Source organism: Hylaeus anthracinus, unplaced genomic scaffold (assembly GCF_026225885.1).
Source record: "Hylaeus anthracinus isolate JK02 unplaced genomic scaffold, UHH_iyHylAnth1.0_haploid 5, whole genome shotgun sequence".
In the NCBI taxonomy this organism is placed as follows: Eukaryota; Metazoa; Arthropoda; class Insecta; order Hymenoptera; family Colletidae; genus Hylaeus; species Hylaeus anthracinus.
In genome coordinates, this window is record NW_026535322.1 from 7,774,533 (window position 1) to 7,793,774 (window position 19,242).

Genomic DNA, 19,242 nt, shown 5'->3' on the forward strand with positions numbered 1-19,242 from the left:
CTACCAAACGCCTCCGCGACCATCGTCGCGCACACCACACACCCCCTCTACCCCCTCGCGCACCTATCGCAGGCATTGCCGCTACCGTTTGGCAGCGTGTATTGGTTGCACACGGAGGCGCGTATGAAGGACGAGGCCTTCAAGCCGCGAACGTACCGTACGTATCAGCGCGAGGCAACGCGACGCCGATGATCGTCAGCTGACGACAGAAGCCTAGAGCGAAACAGGAAACGCGTTCGAGGATGCAACAAAAAAAAAGTAAAGGTTTCCCTTTAGTTGCAGTCCGAAACTTCGTGAAGTTAACACCATCAAATGCAAATTTTGATAAAAATCAAATTGCATTCGTTTGTCCACGATTTGTACCACGTTTGTCCACAATTTTCCTTTGTCAACAAGTTTAACAAGAAGGTGTAGTTTACGCCTTGGTATATGAACAAAAACAAATTTCTTCGAGAGAAGAAAGTTTTACTTGGCCAACATGGCAGAACGCAACTTGAAGCATTCGAAAAGGAAACGATAAAATTGATCACACCTGCGATCTCAAGGTGGGTTATTGATAAACGTTGGAAATATACGGGCGCGAAAAGAAGATTACAGAGAATGAGGGGAACGGATGGACTCCGCTACTTATTATTCCGCACAAAGTATAAAAAGGGATGAAACGCGCACTCGTGTAAACGCGCCCCACTGAAATGTGGGAGATGAGAACGACAAGCGGATCACTATGATTAAGGTATCCCGACAACTCGATCTACACGATGTAACTTTTTTTATCGACACCTTGCAAGACTCCCTTTCCGACGAATTTGGACGCGTGCAATACAAGAAAATTTCCACGACTACTCTCTGGATCCTTCGAAAATGGTAACAGAGAATTAGCGTGCGTTCAGTAGCAACAATTGACAGACCCAAAACAACTTATCTTAACAAACATGGCAATTGCGTTAAATTCAAATCTACTAAATTCATCGCAAAAAGGAATATAATAATTGAGACTGTCAAACATTGCATAAAATACTGTAAACTTTTTCGATATGTTGTCACGGACCACCCGGATAGTATAAATCCAGATTTGCAACCCTCGGAAACGCGAGCCAGCCGAGTTACAGCCGAGAAACCCTGAAATTCTTGCACTTTTTTCAGTTTTTCGCAAAAATTGTGATATTGGACAATGTGATACTCGAAGGAGTATCCCGACGAGAAAAGTTATTATTAGCTTTCTTTAAGTAGATCAAATTTCAAACACAGTCCGAACACCAGTAACATAGTATTTCTTTGTCAGAGAAGCGGAAAGCTTCAAGCCTCCGGCCCTTAGACGCGAATTACTCCAGTTTTCTCCAGGTGGTTGATCCTTTTATTCTCGCTACACCTCACCAGCGTTTCCCACGATCACGGACGAGTCCGATTTAACGTCGACAGCAGACACAGGTTTCCTGCGGCACGTTCGACTTCCTGCAATAGCGTGCGCATCTTTGTCGTACACGAAAACAATTCGAAGCGGACGTAAAAATGGCAGCGGGGCAACAGCTGCCACCTTGACCTCGCTCAATGGTTATTTCGCAACGCAAAGGAATCGTACTCGTGGCTCTCGCTTCCAAGCTACTTTCTTTTCGTAGCAAACTCACGCAACGAGGAAAACTGCCATCCTAAGCATTAACCCGAATTCTCGTTTCCTTCCAAGGAATAGAAGTAATTCGTCTCTCGCGAGATTATTTTATAAGAACATTAAAATTGAGTAGAATTTTTTTTCGTTTCATTCGTTACACGGAAATGAAGTTTCCTCGAGAGAAGGAAAGAGCAGGAATCGCAGTCGGAGCGACCGTATGACGGATGAATTCGTGCTCAATGTTGCGACAAATGCCCCAAGCTGGAACCTGATTAATCCAAGTTCCCGGAAGCTGTAGTCCGACCGTTCATTTAGAATAACAAGGCGTGTGCAAACGAACAGAAGTTTGTCTCTCAACTTGACAAATTTATAACAGCTTCGGCTAAACGTACTATTAACTTGTTAATTTGACAGGCCTGGACCACCTACTTAATTGACCAACGTCTTGTTCGCGGCGCGATACTTGTTCCGTTGCGAACAAGCTACACGAAAGCGTAACCTCGGGCACACGCATAGCGTGCTGTGCGCTCGGTTGCGATCGTTGCAAACGTTACCCGCAACCTCTCCAAAGATTACCCTATTCGATGCTAGGAAGCCATTACCATTCACTCGTCCTTGGCTCGAAGGGCATCCTCTAGCGCAGGAACAGTAAAACGGATAAAAAGTAGGCTTTCTCGTCGGAAACTGTAATACGTTTACTCGTAGCTAAAATCCACCAGAACGTTGCAGTACACTGAGAGAACACTGAGAGAACACTGAGAGAAATCGTTTCCTAGATAAACTCCACTACGGGAGGTGATGTTTGAAATAAATTTCGAATATTGTGTGCTTAACAAGAAAATGTACTTTATGTCTTGGTATACGAACAAGAAAATTTTCTACCGGAGGAAGAATCAATTTTCATAGCATGGTAATAGAAATAATATTAATTTATTCTTCCCCCAACTGCGGACTCTTAAAATCCTCCTTCTGTGTATAATTCTAATAAATTTCTAATATCGTGTACTTAACAAGAAGGCGTACCTTATGTCTTGGTATACGAACAAGAAAATTTTCTACCGGAGGAAGAATCAATTTTCATAGCATGGTAATAGTAATAATATTAATTTATTCTTTCCCCAACTGCGAACTCTTAAAATTCTCCTTCTGCGTATAATTCCCGAGATAGTAATCGCAACGACAATGAAACTCGCGGCGGAATGCAAAGACGGACATTACGTGTGCGACAACTATGCGCAAAATTGGTGCCTGCAACCTGGAAATGACCAGCAGGTGTAATTACGCGCAGAGAAAGAGAACATTGCAAACGCGACGGATAGAAAAAAAAAAAAAATTAAAATACACCGCAGTGCCGGGTATGTATACACGTCAACCGTTGCACGAAGGCCTGGTCTTATGGTCAAGGTTCAAGCCTTTAAACTGGAGTTATGCAACCCATCCGGGCTCGAGTCCTTCGGCTGTGTAATTTACATTTCCGAAGTTGCATTGTATCGCGTTCTACCGCGAAAGAATGATTTGTCCGTTTTGTCTAACTCGGTTTAGGGAGACAAAGAGAAACAAGACTACTATAAATAGAAAATCCGGGACTTTGGAAATACTTGGAGTACGCTGGAATAAATTAAGTTGAAGAATAAAGTTGAAGAAAGAATGCCCCGTTGGGGGAAGAGAATTACAACGAATGATTTTCGTAAGAAAGAAAATCTTATCTGTAACGGATTGCTATGCACGGAAGGTCGTCGATCTTCTGTGACTGGTTAATGATGTCAAACTATCCCCGGTTTATTTGAACTTACGATGCGTAGGAGTAACCGAAAATCGACGTAAAGAAAAGCGAGTTCTCGGGGTTCGATGCATCGGGAGAGAAACGGCGTGTCGGTGGCTGCAGCGCGACGACCGCGGTCGCCTAAGCGAAGTTAGGTTTCAGTGCACAACACAAAGGGAAGGGACACGGGAAGAGGTACGAGGGTGGAGGGAGGAGGAGAGGAGGAGGGGGGGGGGGAAGCGGTTAGGGGCGCCATTCGAGGGAGGGCTGTTGAACTTTCAGGGTCACTCTCGCGGGCCTCCGACTAGTGAGCGAGAGGAGAGCTTGGAATGAGGCGAGCAGAGAGGCAGAGAGGCGAAGAGAAAGGGGAAGGACGAGAGAGGAAGGGGGAGAGAGAAGAGAGAGAGAGAGAGAAGAGAGAGAGAGAGAGAGAGAGAGAGAGCGCCGCCCCAACACGAAAACTCACTCCTAAACCGTTCCTAACGACGCGCCCTCTGAGCCAAGGAATCGACGACCGAGCGTCGGAGCCAATTCGTCGTCCCCGGGCCACTATGCTCGCTGCTGCGGGACAGATAGAGACCCGGCAGCTCGTAGGCCCCCGATGTGGTGCAGAAAAGCATACGGAACCAGTTTTCGGTGCCCAGAAAGAGGACCGTTCTCTCCTGCGAGCCCCTGACATGCAACGCACGCGCGCACGGTCACGAAACTGTGGCGTTCGCCGACCATAAGCTAGCGAACTTCCCACTAGGAGGAAACGGGTCTCGGTAAAATTTCATGGAAAATGTTCCGCGTATTCGAACCTCTTCGAGAATTTTTTTTTTTTTTTTTTATTACGTTTATTTTTAGTCGCATCAACTCCACAGGTCGTTAGAGACTACCGAGTGATTCGTTCTTTAAATAAGGTCCCTAAGGTGTAAATCGTTGATAAACGAAATTATATCCGTTAAATGTTCTTTATCATTTAGAGCTTTTTTTTTAATATCACGTGGTATGTTGTTTTTATCCCTTGCAATATTAAACTTTGGACAGACTTCAATCATACGCTGAACTGATAAGTTTGTGTCACAGAGGTTGCATTTCTTTGGAGGATCTCTTGTGATCAGACGGCCATGGGGTCAATCTTGTGTGTCCAATTCTTAAACGGGTTGATATTGTTTGGTTGCGCCTGTTATGTAAGTTCCATTGCCGAGGAGGTTTCATACACGTCACTTCGAACAGAGAGAATTTTTGATGAGGCATGAGCTTTCCAATAGGAGTTTCATTCGCCAATCATTTTTTTCGTAAGATGTTTTTTGAAGTCATTATGAGACGTTAGGATGGTCTTCGTGAATTTTATTAAACGGTTATCTCGTTCTGTTTCGAACCGAGTCTCGAGTTTTCTGAATATCGGACGAATTTCTCTGCGAACACGTTACTCGATTTGGGTAATTTCTGGCGAACTTTGCGGGTGATTCAGGGGGTAGAAACGCAGGGACAGAGGGAGAGAAGAGCCTGTGCCGTTCGTGGTTGGCGGTTCACGAACGACCACCACCGTCGGATGTCCATCTGCGTACCTAATCGAGAAGCGGGACGGTTATTGTGGCATTTGACGCGCGCAGTCTGTCACGTGGTAAAAATAGACTATCGACCGCAGAAGTTTGGCCACGGGGTGTAAATAACCGGCAGAGATACGAACTGCGAAATTTCATGGAACTTCCTTTAGAAAACGAAATATGTATTTCAGCTTTCGACTATCTCAACTTTCGTTATTATTTCTGGAAGCAATGGAGTTAACGAGATAAAAACAATCGGTACGATCTAAGGCCGAATTGTGCAACGCGCGAGAAATTCTACGGTAAAACGAAGCTATTAGCGGTGAATAGTTATAATAATAATGATACTTTATTTACGGGAAAACCTGCCCTTGATATCGAATACAATGTGATAACACGACCGCAAGAAAAAAACAAAACAAAGATGAAGACGAATACGGTATCACTATGATGTAACGTGTTAAACCTTGATTGCGCCTCTGCAAAATTGCAACTACTGACCTTTTAAAAGCTAAGGGTGAGCCATGAAAGAGATCGACAGACATATTAAGGCTGTTAGCCATCGCGCATATTCTTGTGACACAATTTTGTTTTGCAATCGAGGTACTATATGGATCTAAGTAAAAAATATCACTGTTTCGAAGTTGTCCGCTTGGAGTATTGAATTTCAAATGTTCCAGTATTCTGGGACATACAATTTTACTGTTGACTATTTTTAAAAGTAGTATGAGGTCAGCTACAGTTCGGCGTTGCTTAAGCTTATTACCGTGAATAATTTCTGGCGCATAGAGAATAGGTTCTTTCATTCGCGACGTCCTTTCCCTCTTTTAGTTACTTCGTCGAGAGCATAGACTGTGCCTAGACGATAGGTAGAGGCGAGGGTACGTGCGAGTAAAAAAGGAGGCGCATCCCAGCCAACAAGGTGCGCGCTGCCTTGATCAAGCAGGATGGCAGCCCAGGAAACTAACTGTAGTTGGTGACTAACTTCAAACAGGATTCCACGAACATGCCGGAAATCGTTAAGTCTCAAACCCATACGTGTACTTATGAACATTTGATTAGGAGGGAACATACGAGTAATTTACGTGTCTCTAGACTTTACATCTAACGGGTGTCGCGTTCGATTCGACTGGCTGCATCGAAATCGTGCTGGAATATCGAAAGGGCCGACGCTAGAACAATCGTGTTGCGAAGAGAAAAAGACAAGAGAAAAATAAAGGAGAAATTGAATTTTAGTAACCGACCATCGATTTTAAGGCGAAATAAACAGAGGAAAATAAACAGAGGAAAATAAACTCGGGGATATCATATAACCCGCGCTCTTTCTAAGTTTATATTAATATATATTTCTATTTTTGGATAAAAATTGCCCACTATTTCATCTTCCTATTAAAGTGATTTAAATTCATTGCAACTTCAAAGTTGGTTACATCCAGCCTGCAGATGCCTATGCAAATATTTGGACAAATTCAGACCAAGACCTGAGATTTCAATGAAACCGTGTCTCATCCTTTCCCATACATGCACAAACATCTCGGGCGTATCATATAACCCGCGCTTTCTAAGTTTATATTAATTAAATATTTCTATTTTTGGATACAAATTGCCCACTATTTCATCTTCCTATTAACACGTTGAACGCCACGTCACTCACGCATGGGTGACGGAGTTTTTCACTGAAGAATTTTAACAAATAATTCGAAGGACTAAGTATCGATGAAAACAAGTCTGGATAGAATTCATAAATTTCGATGAGAACTCAAAAATACGTAATACGATAAGTGTTAGATTCTATCATTTCTAATTGTCTCGAGACGAAATTTTAGTCCTGTAGACATTTCCATGCGAATCGGTGTGGCAGTCAACGTGTTAAAGTGATTTAAATTCATTGCAACTTCAAAGTTGGGTTACATCCAGCCTGCAGATGCCTATGCAAATATTTGGACAAATTCGGACCAAGAAAAAAAACTGAGATTTCAATGAAACCGTGTCTCATCGGTTGCCATAAATGCATAAAATCGGTCTAGTCGTATCGAATCGCTATATTGGACGAGCGAATTACCAGTCCGTGAATTACGAGTAAATCTTCCAGCGGTCCGGTAAAATAATTAATCGACCGAGTAATTTATTTCCACTTCACGGGGCTATTCGACTTCTTGCCGCGCAGTCCCGCATTTAGATTCCACGGAGCTTCCCTACTATAAGAAACTGAAACGAAAACGGGCGGAAGACAGTGGCGGAGTGTACACAAGAGGAACCTGGGTTCAACGACCTACGGTCTCTAGTACCTGTATCACATCAGGCTGGGCTCCTCTCCGACAGAGACGCGTACTTGTGCCTAACTGTGCGTACGAACACACATCCTCTGGTCTCTCCTTGGCCGTCTCTACGCGCCACCGTCCACCGCGTATATTCCGATATATGCAGAGAAAACTAGTTTCGCGTGCAAATTACTCCCATGGGATGTCGCCGAGGTGTTTGCGTTGCAAAACGACCGAATCGATTCCTATTCCGTAAGCCGCGTTTTTATGTATCTGTTCGCGCATCTCGTGTGCGTAGATACTCTCCAACAAAGTTGCTCGGAACGACCTAACCGACATTTTCAGAGACACAGAGACAAGTGCTGTACATTCCGTATTTACAAAATATTGGTATAGATATTGTGCTGCGTTTTAGTTAATTATTTTAACGTTTGTATACTCGGTAATCTTAATCGTGGCGATTATATAGACGTAGAAATTAATTCTCTGCCTTTACATACAGTCGTTTGTGATTCTAGTTTAATTTAGTTATCAATTTGTTTGGTTCGAGTAGCAAGCTTTCGAGCTCTCGATCTTCGTTATTATGGAATCATGTATGAACTAAGGCATACATGTTAGACGTAAATTCACAAACTTGATACTTGTACTAGAGTTATAAGTGGACTGTGGATCTTTATGCATTTATATAATAGGAAATTTGAACGCGCGAAAAGTTCATGCTGATAATATTTGCAGAATAAAATGAATTCCTATTTAGGTTCAATTTTTGTAGGCACGTTCGCCAAGATTTTATTTTACATAAAGATCCGCGATCTAGTTACAAGTAATTGAATGTAAAGGCAGACAATTGATTTCCGCGTCTCAGAATCGTAATTATTACTGTTAAATCAGATATGGAGTGATTAAATAGCAGGTACTAATTAAATACTCGAGCTGTTTTTTTTTTTTTCTTTCTGATAAGCGTAAGTGAGTCATTGATCGTCGGATCTTTCTTCGAACTGGCCGTCAGGCAGGGGCCACTGATCTTCAACTCGTTCAACAACACTGTGGCATTGCCTGAATGCCATGGTCAGTGACCGTGAGATCAAGAATTTAAATTCTACGCTGTCTCGCCTACTCTTTCTCTCCCCTCTCATTGTTCAGAATTTTTGACCGTACAAGATAAAAATAAGACTGAATGTCCCTACACCGACGCGGCGATATAGGAGCCTTAACCTCTCCAAGAATAATACAAAATCGATCCAACTGTTATGGTCTCCGAGTATTCGATTAAAAGCTCTCCTACCGTTACCTACTCGAAACGTTACAAATTTATAATATAATTTCTAACGTTTGGAAACAGCAAATTAAATAATGCGATACACACCGTTGAATTCGTTTCGAAACAAAGCTATCAGGCCATGAACAAAAAAATATATATAGTTCCATTTAAAAAACTGATTTTGACTTCGAAATCCCCCCTCCCTACTATTCCAAACCCGAAAAAAAATTACATCATACGATTATACCCTACAAAACAAACAATTTTTGTAAATAAATTTTGTTCGTAACTTCAGTGCGTCACGAGATATCTACTTTGCTAGATAAACGAAACACACTGTATACATGTTATTTGTTTTCAATCACTTCGATATACATATTCAGACCTACGTATACCACCTACGAAAAATCGACATGATTTTTAAACAAAATTATTTCCGAACAACCCGATATTATCTAAAAATTCCCGTTGTTCGAATCAAATTTTGCCTACGTCTAGCGCACGCGCACCGGATCCCGTGAAAGCATTCCCATTTCCCGTGTCTCATTACTTAAAGCATTTTTCATCCATCTGGTTTACGACGATAGGAAGCCCGCTCTCGAGTTCGTTACATTTCTCATTGGTTGTGTGCGCGTGGTGGCGAGTTGCTCTGCTTTGAAACTCGACACCTCTTTCGCTAAACACTGGGGACGTTCCATACGTGGCCAACGTAAACACAGAAGAGCCTTATGCAAGGACAAATGTACACGATATACGTGTATCAACACGGCGAGGACAAAACGGATGACTCGAGAGAGGCGACCACCCCTTCCACTCCGCGTACCGTTGTCGCTCGGGAACTATTTCGAAATAAAATACAGAAAGTACTGCCTCCATAAACTGTTCTCGTAATGACACGTACACGCTTTCCGTTATTTATTTGCCTAGCAACAGAGGGCGTCTGCGCCTCGACTATCCGGCGAATATCGCTGAAATTCTGATACAAGGATGCACGAATCTTAAAATATTAGATTTTTTCTAAAAGTTTCTTTCGTGAGTTGGATTTAATTATTTTCTGTGCCAGTGTTTATATAAGTAGACAATCTAATTTCCTTGACATTGACGCTGTAACAGTAATGGAGCGAAATGAATCGTACGCAATTTTTGTAATGTAACGTAAAACATAAAATATCGCGTATGTATTAATTATTAATAAAAGGAAAGAATCTTTTGGGACCAACCTAACATTAATTTTCCACGAAAGAATGGCCAGAACTTGGGACAGCGTTGAACACTATTTTAATTAATTTTTAGTTCCTTTAGCTATGATCTACTTTAAGACTTACAGTGGGTGTAGAACGTATTCGTACACCGATCAATTTCCCAAAAAACTTTTGTGTGAAATTGTTGTTTCTTCTTTTTTTATGATCCATGATATTTTACATATTCTCGGAAGTCTCTAAGATAGATATAGTCCAAACAACATTCACTAGTTCATGTAATTTGTGAAATTAACAAAAAAAAATGCGAAAAGTGGGTAAAAGTATAGAAGCAATAAGTATTTATATGATTCTAAACACGTTAGTTTATTGCTCCGTACGAATTAGAAAACATCAAATTTCCAGGAAAGTACTTTTCATAATTGCTCTAATAGAGAAATTGAAGAGGATCCCATTTCGAATAATTAATAATTTAGTTAATTTAACGCTCAGAAGAGTTGCGATAATTATAAAATCAAAAGGAAATTCCTCGAAGGAAGTATTATGTACTTGCAAATTAATGTAAATTTCTTTTTTTTTTTAATGAAGTTTTAAAAATTAAACAGTTGTACGAATACTTATTGCTTCAATATTTCTATCGATTAATTGCTTTTTTCTTGTTAATTTCGCAACTTACATAAATAGTTATTTTTTTTTTTGTACTCTATTCTAGAGATTTCCGAGAAGATGTAGAATGTCATTGTTTATAAAAAAATTAAGTTAATAAATTACAATTTTACATTACATTACATTACATTTTTTTTAGAAATTGATCGGTGTACGAATACTTTCTACACCCACTGTATAAATTCTCGTCCTTCGAAATTTGAGGGGTTATTTTACGTAAGCACAGCTAACCCAATTTGTCTGATATGCTACAATTTATTTACCCTCGTAGACCCTTATAATATGAGCCCAGTCCCGTTGAAAGAGACCCCACTTTAGGAACACAACCTCGCCTCGTAAGCAAAACTAATTTCTCCGTGAAAATTTACCAGTGTCACGGAATATAACCTCAATAAAACGCGTAATGACGTAGCAGCACGCGAAACGAGGACGGCGTGTTTGCGCAATCACAATCACGGCCCCTGTAAATAAATACTGTACGCGTAAAACAGTGTTTATATTTGGGAAAAATAATAAAATAATCAAGGAACGCGGCGTACAAGAGCGCAGAGTGTTTGCGCGGTCGTAATCGCAGCGTGAACGTAAATATTGTACGCGTGAGCAACAGTTCATATTTTTCGAGAACAAAACGAAAGCAATACGAAGAACACGCGATAACGTGATAAAAACGAAGAGAACGCTGAAAGTCGGAGCGATTCTGCGACAATTAATTGTGAAATTTTTATATACGCGTAGCCCGATTGGGGATCGCTTGAAACAATTTTAACGAGGTATTATCGTCTAAAAACTTCAAAAATTCGATTTCTTTTTTTTTGCATTTTCTTATCATTTGGGGTTTCGAGAAAGTGCCTCTAAACTATTAATTTGAAACTCGTAGAGCTCTGATAGTTACAGAGGCTTGAAGGCTGTTCACCAGTATTACTGCCAAATGTATAGAAAACTTTAAACGCGTTTTTCTCGAAACGACATTTTTCAAATCGGACGCACGTTATTCTCAAAAACTATTGGACCGACTGACTTCTGGTTTTACACACATTTCGAGGGCACCATCACCTATGGTCTGAACTAGAATTATACTGATAGCTTCGATATTTTAGTCCTGCTCTCATATTTTACTTGACAATTTTCCGGGAAAATTAAACCTTAATTTTCAAACAGCTGCGATTCCGATAAAAAAATTTAGTACTCGCTTAATTCTAGTTCAGACGACAACTACATTCATACAGATTGAAAAAAAAGTTTGTTCTCCTGTCTCAGACGACTAGAACCGTCGTAACCTGTGCGCCTGGTTGAACGAGCGTCTCACGCCACAACCTGCATAACAGCACGCTGCATAACTTGTATAGATTTCAATGAAGTATTTCACAAAAATTTGTGTCGTTAGTTGAAACGTGTTTTATTATGCATAAAATAACCCTGGTACTGTAGGTTTGGTAGTTTTCGCAAAATTAATTCCAAAAAATGACCAAAGAAACAAACTTCTAGACGACAATATCCCCTTAAGGGTGTTGGTAGTAATCGTAAATGCTCCCCGTTGGTAGTCGCGAACGCGAGTAATTCGAATGCGATGAAAGAGTGTCCGTATCGTTCGTCGTAGACATTCCATTCCGCAATGACGTTACCAAGCAGATTGAATTGTTCTCCGCGTCAAAATTATCGGGGCCAGAGGCGATAAGGGGTACAGATAAAGGAAGATAACTAAAATAAACAAGGAAGCAACGCGAAAGAGAAAAATATAAAGATATTCCCTTCTCTTTGCGCGTTAACCTCCTCGTCCCTGAATTATCCAGTAATGGGAGAAGCCACTGTGCTGGATTATTTTTTTGATAACTGTAAATATTCTATGAAGAAGCAACGAATAAAAGGGAACTAATCTATCTGCCTGTTGCGTTGCTTTACAACTAGAGTAACCCGTGAGCGTGTCCTCAATCTTTCACCGATCCATTTTGCAAGAATAAATGCGAAAACTTTATAAATAAAAGAACGAATTTCGCGTATGTGCGAGTAGACCGTCGTCACAATTTTTTCCTCGTTAACGATTTCACATTTGTGCGGCAGTTAGTCAGAGCACCGGCATTCTTCACCTTTCACGCGTTATGTATCATCATCGAGCTTGGCATTTACGCGACTTGTTGCATTGACCTACTCAGACTGCAGCCGATTAATGCCTACGTTATTGTTTCCACGTTCGCTAGCCTCCCATGACGCGCACGCACGGCGTTCCACGGATTTAGTAAACTGTGATTTTGAGTTACTGCTCGCCCGAGACTTTACTTTCAACGGGATTCAAGGTCCCCGTCAAGGTCACGGGAATAATCGACAACTATGCGGCCTCGCGAACGCGCGATGGCAACAGCTGCGAGCAGAGTCGGGGACATGTTTTATCGGAATAACTAGCGACGAAAAGAAACACGGCGATTTATTTGTAACGTCTACCTCGAGTCGGTAACACTGTCCTGTAGGTCAAACAGTCACTAAATCGAACATCGAGAGGTTAAGAGAGACCGTTTAATATTATTTTTGATCAAGAAAGATACCTTTTGCGCGAATATCGAATTAACGAACAGTCGAAAACGTTTTATGTCACGTTCTACGCGAATTACCATCTACCGGTAAGCGATTCAGCGACCATGTGAAAATCTATGCGGGTCAAGGTGACGAGAAGGATGTCTAAGTAACCTAATTATATTTGCAACGACCTAGACTTGTGTGCGTTAATCTTTTAACAACCGATCTCATACTCTAGCAAGAGTGTAGCTATTTAAAAAGAAATAATGAAATAAATTCAGCACAAAGGATTTTCCTACCACCGATTAATTCATCGACGAACGGATCGAAGAAGGAAGAAATAAAATTCAGCGCGTACAGGTGCGGGCATAAAGAGGTCAATCGTCGAAGGATGAAAGTATTTCCAAAAATAGAAGCTTCGCGTATAAAAAGAGTCCTATATTCGTTGCACGCGACGCTTGCTCGTTTAAGGAACAACCACATTAGAAGGATAATATTAACACTTTACCGACCGGTAGCCTATTAATCGTCTCTTTTCCATGGCAAACAATACTTTCTTATTTATTACTGAGACAGCACGAGATCCCATTGTATCCTTCCATTAATATGTGGATTATAAAATATTATATAAATATAATATAATGTAACACTAATGTAATGAAAATAAACAATATTATCGAATTTAAGTACATATATGTCCAAACGCTACCAGTCGGGAAAGTGCTAAGTGTTTTTCGTGATTGTTTTTTTTTTTTTACACAAAGAAAAATGGTCAAAAATCATTCTAAATTCATTTCGCACAGAAATCAGCTATATAATATTCTCAAAATTGTATAAATATTATAGTGGCTCATCTCTGTACAAAAAGATATCCCAAGACTTAGTACTCGGACTCCCAACGTGGTTTCGCCCCTTAAGGGTCAAAGGACGAGTCTAGGGCGTATACGAAAGCGTCCCTGAAGCATTGATCGCGCTGCTCGACAAAAAATTCACGCCCCGGCTGCGAAAATTCGGTGGGAAAACCGATGACGCGTTTCGTCCAATTTCGACGCGAGTTTAACCTTTTCCAATTTTATTTTCATTCGACGTCTTTATCGGGCACAGCCTACGGCGGTTATACACATCGAAAGTAAACACTTGCGACCCGACCGTTGATGTGTTTGATGCCCGAGTTCAAACTGTGACACTGGAAGTCACAGTGACTCCCCCTCCTCCCAATGTTTACTTTACCGATAACGTGGTTTCGAACCATCCAAACATTCTGCTCGTTAAACGGTATAGCTACGGTCCCGTGTTCCCAAGTTCGCGAGTACGATTTTCTAGTGTAAGATAATTATCGCTGATCGAAGTCAACTATTCTAATAATTATCGGAGAATAAATAATAATGCGTGTGTTCAATAAGGGGACGCTAATACAAATCTGAATGGGAAGCAACTATTTTTCTTCTGTTCTATAAATGTGCCGTTAATTTTGAAAGTGGCCTAACTCCATTCTTGATAAGAAAACGCATGTAATTCACTTAACAATTGCCGCTATTTTAACGGGAACTTTAAATTTAACACCCTTAGATACACTCAAGCAGTATGACTCATTAGTATCCTATACGTATATTTTTAAATTCATTGAAACGCAAACCCTTAAATATCTCGATTTGAAGATAAATGGAGTTGAGCCACTTTCAAAATAAACGGCTCAAATATATATGTAAAGAGAATATATTCTCTTTAATTTGAAATTACCGCGCTCCGCGTGGCCTTCGAATTACTCTCATTAGAGGGCATAATTAAAAGCAATTTAGAGGAAAAAGAGAGGTTATGTAATTGATACGTGCACAGGTAAAGGGATTAAATAATATAGATTGGTTAAATCGAGAAAATCGGTGAACAAAATAATAATAAACTTTAATTGTTGTTTTTCTGTTCACAGGTAAGATGTAATCAATGTAAATAATGTAAATAACGCAACTAACTATAATAAGACGCCAAATTATTTTTGTTCACAGAAAAACAAATTCTAGTTTATTATTTCATAGATATAATAAACCCTTATATATACTTTCCCTTTCGATTATTGAATGTATACGAACGTAATTTTGAAAAAGTCAAATATTTAATCGAATTGAATTCTAATATAAAAATTCCATTTTGTCCAGTGTAGGAAAAAAATGTAGCTCGCCAAGTATCGCGCACAGCGGTAAGGTGTCCACAAACGATCAATATTATCGAAGCATTAATATAGCGCTTACCGTATTATTAATTTGATGTTGGTAAAACATAATTTCCAATGCCACGCTGTAGAGCGACGTGAACAGCCCCGATGCATTGTCAGGGTTTCGATAATATCAAACACTGTTTAATTCTTTCATCACGTCGCGTCGATTCGCGATACAGTACCTAGACGGTCGATATTACTGCCAATATTCGATGTCGAACGATAACACTGACCGTGCGTGGATACCTTAACAACGAGAAAAGCACGCTTCCTGCCGACTGTAGTCGTGCAAGCGTGCCAACCGATAGACCTAGCGCACGCACAGTCAAGGTCTGTTTTCACGTGACGCCAAGTTACGACTTTTAACACCGTGACACCGAATGTCACTCGTCCTATTCATTTATCACCGTGAAAACGTAAATGTCGCGATGCGCTAACCGCAGATCTCGCGTTTCTCGGGAAATTAATTCTTCTCTACGATCCATTTATCCTAACGTTCTAAACGTAAAACTAATTTCGATCGAAACGTGTTGATAGCCGCCAAAAATCACATCGCTCGACGCCATTTTCTTCACAGACAAATGTCAAGACACAAAACTTGTCCATCAGCTGGGCGATCGCGAAACGACCGTCGAGTCGCGTGAAAAACGGTAATATGGTTAGCGGTGTTCACTTACCATTTAAATCGCCCAAGGTCCGGTGGAATTTAAACCTCAATCAGCGCCAGGAAGACGCCGCAGCGTGTACGCTCGAAAGGCTGACGCGCACGGCTCGCTGGAGGCTCGTTGAGAACGGGGGAGAGGACGCTGGATGAACCCAGAATATCACACACGGTGCACACAAGTTCACCCCGACTTCCTCGTTGGAATATATCACGCGCACAGAATCCCCAGACGTCGCCCCTCGGTCACGTCGTGCGCGACATATTAACGATACGTGTATCTTTAACGCGCACCCGAGGAGAGCAGCCGATAGAGGAACAAGGCCGTCGGGACACGGCAGCCGAGTAAACGTGTCGATGCACAAAACGAAGCTGACACGGGAGAGACGTGGATTGCACTGTTCGTCGACACGAAAGGGACGCGACCGTGAGCTCCGCCGCGAGAAGCGGAGCACTTGGAACACAACGGTGCGGGTCCACCGAAAGGTTCACCTCGCTTCTTCCACGGTGCGAAACGAACACTTACGGGTTTCGTCCGCGACACACTCGCGCTGGGCTCGATCCGTGCGGCCAATAACCACCGAGTCGAATTTACGCGAAATTGGTTCGTCACCGTTCGGATTCGCGACTTGCACGCCGGATCGGAGCTTGCGGCCGCGAAGATATACTACTTTATATTAATACTAATGGCAGTGATTAATAAGAGAGAGAGGAGAGGGTGCTACGCACGGCGAGTGCTGAAGAGCACCTCCCCCACTAAAGGCTCTCGCGCAACTGACGCGGCTGGCGCGAAGGGTACACGGGGATTAGGAAAGGACGGAGTGGGGATACGCTCGGAGACGGCTGGTGGGGAGAACGACGGTAATATTACAGCAGAGCGACGCGCGGGGACGAGAGCGAAGCGATAGGGGAATCGCGCATGCGTAGTGGCCCTGTTTTAGAACAGTACCGTGACACTCGCCGACAAGCCACCGCCCGATGCACCCACCCCGTGTGCCACGGTATGGGCTACAGCTGTCTGTAGTGTTTCGATAACGTGCTTATCTGGTACGTTGCCTCGGCTATCGCCGCCGCGATGATTCTCTTCGACGTACGACGTGCGCTAAATTCACGTCGTCATACGAAAAGCCCGACTTAATATACTCGTTACCGATCATTCCGATCATGTACGAGTAAAACGAGGCGGTGTAGCTATTCGTGTAAATATAAGGGGGATTCGTAAACTAAAATTCTATTAGAAGCAAAAATTGTGGGGATACTTTTATTCTTTCTGGCCGTGGTTGTTAAGGAAGAACAGATTCAACGGTTTCACGTGGTTTATTCGTATCGTAGTTGATGGGTCGACTCACAGAACGTTACTGCTGTACCGTATTTGGCATACTCTAGACACACGAGTGTCGCGACCAAAAAACGTAGGAGCTTGTATCGTCGCGCTCTCGTACTTTCAGCGCGCAAATCAAATCATTACCGACTACAAAATCAAATTTAACTAAATTCTGAAAATTGATTCTAAATATCGCGTGAATTATTCGAACGATGCCTTCGACCAACAGAGACGGATGGAATAACGAAAACGTACGGTTCAACGTATCGGCGGCTGCGCGAAACGAGAAATGCCATTCCCAGAGCAGTTAACAAATTATGCCGAATTACCACGACGCCAGGCTTGCCTCTGCTAATCCATTCCTCGCATGCTGGTATCACTTCGCCTCTCTGTGCGAAAGAGAACGTCACACAAAGCCCAAGACCTAGATATAAGCGTGGCATAATACTGTTCGCCGTAGTAATCGTGCTCCTCGCGATACCACAATAAAATCACGTTCGGTACGGCTCTGCAATTAATGCCGTCGTTTTATAACTAATTTAGCTGTTAATAAAAGCTTTAGTTAAATACTTGGACTCGGACATTTTTCTGTGACAATATGAAATGATTCTTATCCGGTTGAAAATACACTGTTGTAAGCGACTGTATAGAGACTGTATAAGTTTGGGTAATATGTGTAGTGGGAGAGCTTCGTGCTCTCTCATAAGTAGGAACACCGAGAGAGGAGAAGGAGAGAGAGAGAGAGAGAGAGAGAGAGAGAGAGAGAGAGAGAGAGAGCGTTCCGAAGGTGTGCGATTGCGAATCGACGTGCGTGTCGAGTGTGATCATTGCGATTGACTATAACTTGAGATTAATAGAAATATATCGAGTTTGTGTCCAGGAAGAGGACAATTTAAGTGTGTCCTATTTATAAAAAAAACCTTACACTGTTTCTATTTTTTTCTTTATTTCAATAAAATTTTGTCTCAAAGTACTGTAACCTCGCACTAAAATCCTCCAGGGATCGACGCTGTTCAGGTGGATCAGGGATACGGATCGAAAGATCGACTGTTAAAAAAAACAATTATCGTTTTCGGCGAAGATACATCGCCTCGGGCGGTATACCCGTTTCTTTTCTATTTTATATTTTAACCTATTATTCTAACCTTGCGTAAAGGGGCAATTTCGGCGCCGGTTTCAATGTAGATCGCCCGACGAACTGGCGTCGATAGATTTCAGCTACGCAAAAAAAAAAAAAAAAAAAAAAAAACCCTGGAAATTCTTATAGCCCCTTTTACCAGAACAACGGCGTTCCGTGGATTTTTCTACCTTCTCTTTTATGCGATTATTCGTAACAGCGACACGAAAGCCGATAATTTGAATAACATACATACTGGCTGACCTGTTTCCATTAATTTCAAAATCGGTACGATCTTTGACGCCTCGTAAATAAAAATAAATCCTAGCAGAGGTGGCAACCCCGATTGAAAAATTAAGAGGGACATTTTTTTACTCGTATAGTTAAAAAGACAGATTTTCTGTGTATCTGTGTTACGGCTGTTCGTGTTTAAATTAATTTTAAATCTTTACAACGGAGTTACGGATACGTTATTCGATTCGAATTTGGGAATTAACGACTACAGCGACATTAAAAATTGTTCTCACGCGAGTCTACGTGAGCGAGGAAACGAGTTACAATAAGCGGGGACGACGTCGCGAAATTGCACGTCACTTTTTGCGGCTAAGCGACCGCAAACTTTCCCATAAGGCACGTAGGTAAATAGGGCCCTCGCCAGCGGACCTCTTCGCAGCGGAGTTACTAAGAACCCGAGTCTGCTATTATGAGCATAATTGTCTGATTATACGTCTCCGATCTGGCACGATCTATAGCGTAAGGTAGCGCTTCGCAAAGGCACGTGTTCGTCAAATTCTTCCTACCAAGGTATTGGCTTCCACAGATTTCCCGTTAAACTAGACGTATACATATTTAATAATCGAACAGGGTTTTTATTAGTCTAGGCGCAAAAGTCGTACAATGAGTAAATATTATGTAACGCATACATGGAAATAGACTCGGCTCTTCGCGAGGATGTTGTTTCCTGCATTTGAAAAACTCTATTTAGAAGTCCTATTACCATTTCAAATGAGGAGTCGGAAACGGATACGATTCCCTATATATGTATATAGGCAAAACGTAAAAGGGGGCGGCTCTGCACGAATCGGTAAATATAAATGTAAAAAGAAATGGTGCTTCGAGTGGGTACATAAATT

General features: G+C 41.7%; 1 protein-coding gene across 3 annotated transcripts in view; it reads right to left on the reverse strand.

The window, feature by feature from the left end:
• Positions 1-19,242, reverse strand: part of LOC128895775 (histone demethylase UTY) — a 74,439-nt gene that overhangs the window by 37,653 nt on the left and 17,544 nt on the right. The window contains exon 1 of one of the 3 annotated variants that reach the window (XM_054158675.1): positions 15,685-16,646. The exons of the other annotated variants lie outside the window; for them this stretch is intronic. The gene's annotated coding sequence lies outside the window, so the exon portion shown is untranslated. Of the gene's footprint in view, positions 1-15,684; positions 16,647-19,242 lie in introns of those variants that run through there. 3 annotated transcript variants of the gene reach the window in all.